Source organism: Festucalex cinctus, chromosome 8, assembly GCF_051991245.1.
Source record: "Festucalex cinctus isolate MCC-2025b chromosome 8, RoL_Fcin_1.0, whole genome shotgun sequence".
Lineage (NCBI taxonomy): Eukaryota > Metazoa > Chordata > Actinopteri > Syngnathiformes > Syngnathidae > Festucalex > Festucalex cinctus.
In genome coordinates this window covers 11,400,741-11,412,972 of record NC_135418.1, presented here as the reverse complement: position 1 = coordinate 11,412,972, position 12,232 = coordinate 11,400,741, and positions in this window count along the sequence as shown.

Sequence of the window (12,232 nt, the reverse complement as noted above, 5' to 3'; positions counted from 1 at the left end):
TGATAGATCTGCGTTCTGTCGCTCCGTGATACATCGAAACTGATCACCTGATACATTCTACCTGTCTCACACAGAATTTACTGGTCACAGAAATATGAGCAAGAGATTTATTGTTACAGTGTGCAATCCCAATGTACTGTTCAATCTGCAATAGTGCAGGAATGGCAAATGCAAGTGGAATTAGAAGAGGTGTCTCTTGAGAATATACATGAGTAGGTGAGTGTGTGCTTTTGGTTTACACCAGGTCAGAGAGAGAAAACAGCTGCTCTGTTTTCACCAAGGAAAATCTGCCATCAGTTGAAGCAAAAGTTGATGTGTCTACTTTGAAAAAAAAAAAGAGTCTTAGTACCCAATTTAATTGGATTGTTTTGTGTTTGACAAGGAAAATGGACAATATTCCTAATGTTACTCATCTTTTGTCCTACTTCATGGACCCTCTTTAGCAATCTGAGGAAGTAGAGTGATACAGTGCCAGAGGTTAAATGGGTTGTCCCAGCTTAGCAATGACGCAATGTATTGCAGAACCAAAGAAGACAAGATGAGATGCATGAAGAAGAAGAAGCAGAGGGTGTAATTGGAGTTTAAATGTGTGTTTTTGTCAGAGATGGAGGTAATGGGCTATTATATACCTCAAGGGACTTGGACAAGTTCCTGCACATGTTGTAAAAAGCCATTGGTTCCCCCATCCCGTCACTCACAAGAGGACAAATAGGAGCGCTAGGAGGTTCCTGCAAATACAGACTTGGAGTCCATCCCAATGTTTTATCCCAATCTTTAGCTGTGGTGTTCTGTTCTCTCTCCATGGCCTTGCCTAAGGAGCTCAGGAGCAGATGGTGTGAGTCTCCCCGCAGGTATCTTTTAATTTCAAAACACTTCCAGCATAGGAAATCAAAAGTGGCTAGCCTGAGCAACACACCTGTACTTGTGGAGGGTTTCTGGTTTTGGATTTGGTATACAAACCATAAGTGTATTCTGAAGCAAACCCTAAGAGATAAATGAGAAGAGCTGCCATTTGTATTACAGTATCAGGATCAACCTCTGCTCCTTTTAAGGGGAGGCTCATACTAGTACCCCAAAATCCCCGTTTCCTAATCGTGTTGACTTTCTGTACATTACCAAATGTATTTACCAACTACCAAAAAAAACAGCAGAAGAAGAAGAAGAAGAAGAAGAAGAAGAAGAAGAAGAAGAAGAAGAAGAAGAAGAAGTAGTCATGCATCATTGCCATTAAAGTGGCAGTAATGCACTAAAAGTATGCCAAACGGCACACGAAATTGGAAGGATAACTAGAAACTAGAAAACAAAGAAGAACTGCAGTCATGGCGACTGTTGTGTGACGTAAATGCTGCCGCTGCTAGCATGAGGCATCTGTCACAACAAGGATTTACTATTTAAAGTAGTGTTGTTCCGATACCGATACTGGTATCGGCAGATGTGCCGATACTGCATTAAAAGAGTGGTATCGGTATCGGTGACTACTCACAAGTAACATGCCGATACCATTAATTCCAACACTAATATAGGATTTTAGATGCAGCATCTTGTATCTTGCTCGTGCATGATGTTCACTGGTATGTGACATGTTCACTACATGCCGATCGAAGATATCCTATTGGCCCTTGAATGCTTTGGACCAATAGCAGGACAGCTTTTTCATGTTGAGGAAAAAAAAAAACTTTAAGCATCGGTATGGTATCGGTATCGGCCGATACGGCAAAGCTGGGTATCGGTATTGGGTGCCAAAAAAACGGTATCGGAACAACACTAATTTAAAGCACTGAAATTCTACTTTTGACCACAATGTGATGCGAGATTCTAGTTAAGGGAAGTCATTTTAAACTAAAAATGAAGACATTTCCATAGTCAGAGGTGGAGGTTGCATCCAACCGGAAATTGTTGGCTGCATCAACACTAGGTACGTTAGGAAATTCACTCTGACGCCCTAACACCAGTGTGAGAGTGTGCATGTGCTTTTGAAGAGCCAGAGCGTGCTCCCTTTAATAATTTCTGAACGCTGTTATAAAGCAATAGCAGCTCTTGTTTGAACTGTTTCCTTACCTGGTGCAGTGAGCTCTGACTCTCCATTTTTGTGGCACTCTGAATAACCAAACGACACAATTGAGCAACTCTCTGACCTTCCGAACGCTGTGTGAGTGAACCAGTGCGCATTCGGAGTGTATTTCCGAACACACCCACGATAAGGGAACGGGCGTTTTGAAAGGCGAGTCGAAGCTCCACTGTTCTTAATCTTGGATTTTGTAAAATACATTTACCCAAAAACTGCGACTTTTTTGTTCATCATGATGTGTGTGTATTATTTTTTTTTTTTTTTTTTTTGACTGGTATGTTTTATACTCCGGAGCAATGTGTAGTAAAAAAAAAAAATACAGTAGCACTTGTGATCAGTTAATGGGAAGTCAACCTTCAACATTTCTTGACAATAATATATGTGACCTCACTAAACATGACATTCTAGTTAATATTACATCTGTGGAATATGAGTTATGCAGCAAAATCCAGCCCTTTTTATCTATCTCAGGAGGCGACCATTTTGCCACTTATTGTCGACTGAAGATGACATCGTGTTCATGGCTCAGGTAACGACCAATCACAGCTCACCTGTTTTCTGAGTGATTGGTTGTTATCCGGGAACTGAGCAACTGTGACGTCATTTTAATTCGACAGCAAGTGGCAAAATGGCCACCTTCTGATGTTGATTAAAAAAAAAGAAAAAAGAAAAAAAAGAACCAGCTGGATTTTGCTGCTTAGCTCATATTCCACTAATGCAATATTAACCAAAATACTAAATTTAGACTAGTGGGGCTGTGTATAGAACATATTATTGATAAGATTTTTTTGGGGGGGGGTTGGGGGTTTAGGGGGGTTGGGTGACTTCCCCTTTAAAATCGGCAGTAAGGAAACTGTTAACATAACTACTCGCGAGAAATGCTAGAAGTTTTCTGGGAATTATGTTTCTCCTGCCCTTCAAATTACAAAATCAAACAAACAAACAAACAAACAAACAAACAAGGTTGTACACCAAACCCCCAAACCCACCCCAACGACCCCCCACCACCACCCCAACGACCCCCCCCCCCCCCCCCCCCCCCCCCCCACGCCCCGCTGTGTGCATTAATCATTTTCTCCCCTTGTCCAGCTGATGGATTTTGTTGAATAAAATCCCCCCTTTTTTAGGCTCCCACTAATTACTTAAGAGAGACAAAAATGTGCATGTCACAGAGTTTTTCAATATCAAATCAACCTTCCGGATGCTCACACGCATGGATGAGCTTCTCACTGCAGCAGGGTGAGCCAAGGAGACCGGGTGTATGGGCTGGGGAGGGGTCACAGCAGGAAGGTATTGGTTGCTAATAGTAAGACTGGATTAGAAGACTCCCCTGTTGTGTGCCAGCGTGCAGCCACGTATGAATCCTCTCCGCCTGTCATCAATATTGAGGCAGTGGAGCAGGGAGATCTATCAACAAATCCGATTGCATGTCGAGAATTCTGGGGTCCCACCAAAAACCACTGGGATGGGCTTTTTTCCCCCCCCTCCTAGCCACTTTCCTTTTACATTATGTCATGCCCCAGGAGAGTATGCTCCATCTTGCCGATGCAATGTAGCACACAGAGGCAATCATGCGGTGTCTTTGGCCTCGGGGGTTGCCTGCAAGGAGGAGCAAATGCAACTTTAGCACTTAATCAGCTCAGTCATATAGTCGATGCCACACCAGTCTATGGATAGGGTTTCTCACAATATGAAACAAGATATTTCACGGTGTATACGCAGCCGTGTGCACGCACTCGGTTGAGGCCTTTTGCTCCATTTCTGCCCCATCTGATTGAAGCCCATTAAATACGTTGCCTGTGCTTGCAAGGCGCTTGATCGCAGGCAGGGAAAGAAAGATCCCAGTTGGACGCAGTGCTGCCTGCCGCCACCTGCTGAAACCATCGGATTCATGAATCTTATCTACTTGCGGAGGAGTGTGCCACAATCAGGAGCATTGTCTTGCAAACAGCGGCACATCTCAGAGGGAGATCATCCTGGATTTTGTGGATGTTTGTTGATATTGTGTAGCAGACATTAATGTTTCATGTTACAAAGGCAAAGAGTTCACGTTTGACAAAAAGCAGATACAAAGCAGGTCTAATGTGTGCCCAAGGTAAAATGAGTAAGGGAAAATACTGTGTACGTGTGTGTACACAGAGATGTGTGCATTATCAGCAGATTGATTGGCTGTGTGCATAGCCTCAGGGGAAGACATAGGAAGAGGACAAACAAGACTGTTCCCAATGGACCTGTCGGAACCAGCCTCAGGGAGGCCTAACTGCTTGGACGAGAGTAAAACTTTTTTCGACTGCAAGTGCCCTCGCTTGGCTGTGCTCGGACTCGACAAGCACATGTATTATTCACGGGTCCCACTGGGTGATAAATGGGAGCACTCATTGGAAAAGTGTTGGAATATTCACTAGTGCTTATCTCTCTTAATCCGATGACCGCTGGCTAAGCCACTCAATAAGTGGGCAAGTTATAATAGCGCTCCTCAAAGTGTAGGAGCAAAGCTGTTCAATCAATATAAAATCAATAGGGTACTTTTTTTTGTAACATTGGTGGTGATAGATGATGGCCATTGAGATCACATTATAAAATATTGTATTCTGTTTTGGACTTACACATTTAGTTTGGCAAAGTGCAAGTGTATGACGTGTAAAAGTGTGCATGCTTTTATCAAGTGTTTGGTTATTTTCCCTACTCTAAGCCAATATTATAATAGCTTTGGACTTTTCATTATAAAAATATTCTTAAAAATGCAGTTAGTTTTAATTCGTTTTCAGTGCAGGTTTGGTATTTTTATTTTTTATTTATTTATTTGTTTGTTTGTTTGTTTGTTTATTTGTTTGTTTGTTTGTTTGTTTCTTTTCAAAATGTGTTGTTTTAGTTTATCTTTTGTTAGGATTAATTTTTGGATTTTTGATGTTTTCAATAAATGGAGTAGTGGTCCAGTGTAAGAAACAAAAACAAAAACAAAACAAAAAAACAATAGGCCACTAAGTTTTGTGTAATTAAGTAAACTACACTTTTCCTTCTTCCGTAGCTAATATGGATGTACAGCAATATTGAAATATATACATTTAAAATGAATCTCGAAAGCTCACGTATGATATTAATTGACAAAGATGAAAATGGAGGACATTTTTGCTGTAATTATCTTTAGATTAGTTTTAGTTTAGTTATCGTTAGAGACTAGTTTTAGTTTTATTAGTTTGACACTTTTGAGTTTGGGTACACTTTGATTTGGTGACTCTTAACCAAAAATGACGAAGTGGCAAAAGATGTCACAATGTTCTTTTCATTATTTCCTTCAGTCTGAGAAAAAATATATCCTTGTTCAAAATAATTTTTATGAATACATGTAATGATGAAAACAAGTTTTAATAGTTACAGTTAATTAGCATGCTCAGGCTCAATGTTACAAGGATCATTCAGAATGTCACAAAAGATGGTTTCCACAAAGTTTTTCATGAATATGATTATATTCTGAAAACATAACACTATGGAAATTGAGAATATTTTTACAAATTAAAAACTCACTTCAACTCAAAATCTAACTATATGAATACATAAGGAGTTTAATGTATTTATTGTATATCAGGACAAATAACTGGAAGTTTTTGACTGTAGGAAAAAAGCATTGTACAGTAGCACCTGGTTTGCATTGGTATAGTTAAATTTCACAACATGTTAAAGCCTTTAATTGCCTTAACACTTTAGAAGCTTGTTTTATCAACAGTATTTGACCATGAGTCAGTTTGCCAACTATTCCGTCGGTTTTATTTGAAGCGGTTGAATCCTGTACAACCGCACTACCGACTAGCCTTCAGTTTACCCTGCACAGAAACTGGATGTCTGCCACAAAGCTTTCTAGAATACTAATGAGTACAGTTAGTGAGTCAAAGTTACTGACCTGAGGTGTCAAGATGGAGCACAGAGCAAGAAATGGGTGCTTGGGGCGAGTGGTGGGGTTAATGCAAGCAGACAGTTGGAGAATAAGGCTAGAAAATGTTTGCGGACTATCTGCTCACTTTTGGCTATTTTCATAGACAACACATCTGCACTGTGGCACAAATGCCGGGGTATCTTCTTTCCTTGTATCAGTGCAAAGCCAATTTGACAGGAGTGACAATATGGTGGCAGAAAGTCGGTCTAAACTTTTGTCTGATTCGACCATGTCTAAATGCTAGCGCAGATAGTCTAACACGGTTTTGGTGAATCGTGGTGGATTTCAGATGTATTTCATTTATAAATATGTGAACAGGTAGCGGTGGACCCCGGGACGACCCAGGACACGATGGAGATACTATGTCTTTCGGCAGGTCTGCGAACACTTTGGGATCCCGTCGGAGGAGTTGGTCGAAGTGGCTGGGGAGAGGTAAGTGTGGGATTCCCTGCTTAGAACTTAGGCACTGTGATGTCATTTTCAGTCGACAGCAAGTGCCTGTCCAAGGCAAAATGGTTGCCCCCTGAGATGAATAAATACTGGTGGATTTTTTTTTCTTCTTCTTGTTTCTACCTAATTCACATTCTAATCATCAGAATATTGTATTTAGACTAGGGGTGCATAGAACACATTAGTGTAAATAAGATTTGATTTTGATTGCTGTCTATATTGTTGTGTGTGTGAAAGAACTAAATAGAGTGTCCTAGAACACATCTCCCCGCCTGTTATCGCCATCCTCGCTCATCTTGTCTCCCATCTTCTTGTTTCATTTTGATACAGATTATGTGCCTGTGTGCCCAATCTCATTTTCGTCTTCCAGGCTCCCAACTTTCCCAACTATAGTACATTTTAATTCTCACCCGCCACACCATCACACCCTGTCTGACAGCAGGTGGCAAGGCCAAGATTGAAAACATACGCACACTCTCTCTCACTTACACAAAGAAATAAAAAGACGGAATCATCTCACTTCTATGCTGGTCATGCTCATGAGTGTAGCAGTGGTTAAGCTTGTCAGGCAATTAATGTAGCACCTTGTGGCGATGAGGAGCCTCTCTATTATAAACAAAGCCTATTCATGAGCTGGGAGATAACCCCTGTGCCTTCATTTGTATCAGGGGAAGAATAATTACCCCCCATGCAACTAATTTATCTCTGCAGCTACTGTGTGGCCATGTGCTTTATCTGTTTAAGGAGCTAGCTACCACTGCTATAGTTGTCGTTCACTAATACGTTTTATTTCAATGCAAGCGCATACATAGCAGTGACCATCTCCAAAAATATATTGTAATTTAGTTTCACAAACAAAGGGCAGTGACTCTAATTGGCTGTCACCATTTCTTTGTAATGGGGTATATCTAGAATAGTGTTGCTAACATTACAAAAGTAACAATTGCTAGCATATGTATTTTGATAAAGAAAGGTTTAAAAATGACAAATGGAGAGCGAGACATTACTTGTAGGTGTTTTGATACTTGGGAAGTCGGGATCTGGAATATGGAAATTTCTTTTGTTCATGTCTGCTAATTTAATAGGCATAATCATACATTAGCAATAGCAGTGCTAACATAACATTTCAAAACACCTAGATATTTTGGATGTGTGTTGTCCCATTGAAATTTAACTATAACAAGATATTAGTTAATTACAATCACGTATATAATAAAACAAGTCAGTGTGTTATATTTTTAGTCTTTAGAGAAAGGTAACACAGCAGCAGCAGGACTTTCTTGGGAAGAGCAGTATTGCCATCTACCATCTGGATAAAGAAATGCAAGCATACAGAGGAAAAATATATAAATCCCTAAAACAATGGAAAACTGAGTTGGGGAAAAAGATTAAAAATATGTTTCTGAAACTTTCTATGTGTTAGCTACTTAATGGTGATAAACAGAGGTGCATTCACGTATCCGATATCCAGGTGGGATTCTTGTTTGTCACGTTGCCAATGTAATTGTTAAGACAATTACAGTCTGTGTAACCCTTGTCACGCATGCTATTGCTAACATATTAGTGGGATTTATGTCACATTTCTGGATACACCCCAACTTTTCCCTGAATTGTCCATACTCTTGTTGGTTTGTTACTTATATTCCACTACAAATTGTTTTCTTAATTTGCTAAAACTGATGCTTTGTTTCTAACCTCCACCTTATTTTGTCTCCTGTCTAGTCTAGAAAATATAAGGGTACAGAACAAAAGGCAGAATATATGTCCACTGTGTGTGATGGGAGGATACATATTGTACAGTTTATGTTCATGATGATCCCTTTTCCAAGTCTCAAGCTGTAGATTTTCATTTTTTTTTTTTTCGTCCTAACTAGCTCTCCTGCTCTCACTTCCCTCCCGCCATCCTTTGCTCTTCAGCGCTAACAGCCCTTGACAGCTGGAGATGAAATAGAAATTTTGATATCAAACACCTACAGAAAGGAGGGTTGACCTTTGATCAATGTGCCGTTTGATGTCGTGACATGAAATTTGCATTACAGGAGCCCGAGCAGCGGACGCTACCACAAAGGACTAATGTCAGAAGGCTGTCAGGGAGCCGCGAAGGTCAAGGATCTATTAGAAAGGAACAAGCCCTCCAATCCCACACAAGAGCCCGCTACCGCATTTGATGTTCAGTACACAGAAATAAAATAGAAATTTGATCTCCACTTACAAAGCAGTCACGCTAAAGCAATTGTTCAATATTAGTCAATGTATGGCGGACGAAGGCGGAAAACAGGAGTGATAGCAAAATATGCATTAGGTCTAATATTAAATGTAAAGAGATTCACTCTGATGTTGTTTGCAAATGTATTTATTGTATTTAATAGAAGCACACTACAGCCCAAAGCCCCAAACTATACTTAAATGCAGTAGAATGGTTCACAGGTACTAGTCAACTTGTTTGGATTTAGGCATTTTTTGTTAGGCAAGCTAGTTGTATTAAGTTAGGCTACTAGTTATGGTATTCTACACTAAATGAAGCTTCACTACAGTGAAGATACATAGCATGCTCAGTTACAATGAAATGGAACGAGTAGCCTACATAATCAGTCATCTACTTTTCTCAAGATGTCTTAATAAGCAAAATCAAGACATCACAAGACATTTTGGTACATCAAGATGTCTCAAGACAAACATTTGAAGACGCCACTCCTTGACAGAGCAGCACATGGGATGCCCCCCAAACAGATTTTTGTGTCTTGAAGACACTGAATATCTTATGACATCTTAAGGCATCTTAAGACTCAAGTCTATGGACACGTCTTATAGACATCTTGACTTAAGAAGATGTGTCAAGACATCTCAAAAATGTGTCTTAAGACACAACTTAAGATGTCTTGAGACAAATTGATGGATGGGTATGTAGCTAAACTACATCAATGCTACTTCAGTTGGGTTGGAACTTATTTCAAAGGAAATGAAATTATTTGACATTTGGATACTTCCACTTCTTCCCTATATATAAACTCACCATTTATGCTAACTTGTTCGCACACTATATTCTCTGAGCCTTCTCTCTTCTGGCATAGCCCGCTCTGGCTGTATGTTGTCTATTGATCTGTGGACAGATGGATCAGTGGGTCGCTGAAGCTGTTTAATTATTCACACCGACACATCATTTTTCATACGACCAAAATAAACCAGTCACTCTGAGTGTCCATCTCTCATCCGGTCATCAGCTTGCAGCCTCATTATCTCCACAGAAGAGGTGAGGTGGGGTGGGGGAGAACAAATTGACAAAATGGAGGTGTGCATATTGGAATGTAGAGGATCTCTTTTAATCATTGTGATGTGCATACAATTATTTGAAATCATTTCAGCCAGTATCCTCATGGATTCAGTTGTATCTCAACTTCACTCGTTTCAGGAATGAATGCATTATATGATTGGAATTTGTGGATTTTGAGAAGCAATCAAAAACTTTATTATTAATCAAAACAATGCCTTTATTACGGTGAAATAAAATATGGATTATTAAAGTCTAAAATAAATATAAATTATGATAAATGGTGATAACCAAAAATGGGCATTCCACCAGTCTTGATGGACGCCCATTTGGTTGACAAATAACAACTATAATTTTTAACTATATATATTTTTTTAAAGATGGACTAAGCATTGATGGAAGCCGGTTTTCATCCATGGGTGTAATCGTCACTAACCGGGTCAACATACTTCTCATTCCGTCACACTGCAAAAAGGAAATTTAAGAAAATAAGATAGTAGAACAAGAACATTCTCATTGAAACCATGATAAAGTGTATCTAAACGTTTGACTTGTACTCATATTTTTCCCCCACATTTTTTATAAAGACCCAAAACCGAGATGTCATTTTCCCTCACATTTCTGATGCAAGGCATATTAATGTATACCAAACAATCTCCTGGGATGGAGAGAGGGAAAAAAAGAAAACATATATCATATTACCTCACTCACCATATTTTCTGACAACTTTACGAGGCAAGGCTTAACAGGTCAGACGATTTTAAGACTTTGCTGCCCTGATCGATAATTTTGTTCCTGTAATTATCTCACCATCGCACTCATTAATTACACTTTCAAGGCTCATTTCTTGGCCACAGATGTCCATTCTGTGGGAGCGTCCAGCGGGCGAGGGAGTGGAGGGGGCTGATTAATACTCTGTCTCTCTGTCTAAAGTTGGCCACCACTCACAGAGGCGAAAATGCAAGCGCGCTGTCATATGAGACTACACCAAGTGAAATGAGCGCTTTGGTCGCCAAATCGATAAATTCCAAACAAGTTTGTGGAATGTGGAACAATTCACCAGAATGCAGGAGATCATGTAAACGCGACACAAAACCAGAATTTAAGAACTTTGAGGCAGACGTGCTCACCACTTGTCTACCATATTTAATTATTTATACTGGTAGGTCGTTCGTGATTATTAGGTGTAGATCTGCAACAATTGAGATATCCTGAAACAACCTAAAAGGCACGACAAAGAAAGTGTAGTCTGATGCCATCTGCTGTCTAGAAAAGAATGTCAGCCAGTATTTGCTAAATCTTTTCTCTCAGTAAATGAGCTCAAACATTGATGCATTCTGAAAACAACTCATAAAGAGCACATAAAGAAGTGATATGAAACTGACAATACGTCATTGTGGAAGGCTTAGAGATGCAGCTGCAATCTGGGATACAAACACAGAGTTCAGGCCGGGGAGACGGCCAATAAAAGGATTAGAGCTAATAAACTGAATTTAGGCAGATGATTTTCTGATTTTGTAGTGCTTGTTTTCATTATTATCCTTCTCGATGGATGCATGTGTACATATTGGAACATGAGTAAATTGTAAGTAATCGAGTATGTGTGCCTGCCTGATTATTACAAAAAAATTGGGCCTGCTTGAGATGTTCTATGTCAGTGTATTATTATTATTTATTTTTTTTTAAATTGTGTGCGTTTCTTCAGGTGGGGGGCAGGATGACAAACCCTTGCATTCAAGTATTTACCACTTTTCAACAGCACTGTGGATTACCTCGCTGAAGTACCATTTCTCTCCACAGGAGGGCAAACACTAACCATTATTTGCATAGACGTAATCTGTCGCTTGGAAGTGCAGAGCGATTTCATGTATAATAATAATAATAATAATAATAATAATAATAATAATAATAATAATAATAATAATAATAATAATAATAATAATAATAATAATAATGTAATAAGTGGGAAATGTTTTGGAAGGGAAGTTTGAATATAATGCTGGCAAAAAAAAAAAAAAAAGAACTCATTGAATAACAATTGTGGCTGATTTATTTCTATGGCTTGAGTAAATTAATTTTTTGGTCAACTGAGGCTTTAACTCATTTTCCCTCTCAAAAGCAAGCTTATGCTTTTGCCTTGGAAATTAATTTTCCAGCCCAATAGACAAACTTGGCCATTTCTTCCCCTTCTCAGCCTTTTTTTTTTCCTTGCTTGAGGCAGGAAGCGAACACAGGAGGTTTTGTCCTTCACTGTGGTGGACCCCCCCCCTCTCTCCCGGCAATTCAACTTGATGTTGGGAGATGAGACGGGAAACAGGTGTCACCCATGACCTTCAGTGTTCAAACGCCGCAGGCCTCACAGTGTGGGGTGTTCCAAGGAGGGGTAGGCGGGCTGACCCCTCGCAAGCAACATTACCAGGGTCTTCTCCGCCCGCTTTATCGCCATAGCAACATTGACAAATATTAAATAACCTCACACTCCCATTTTTGTCACTGGGGATTATTTCTGTCACAC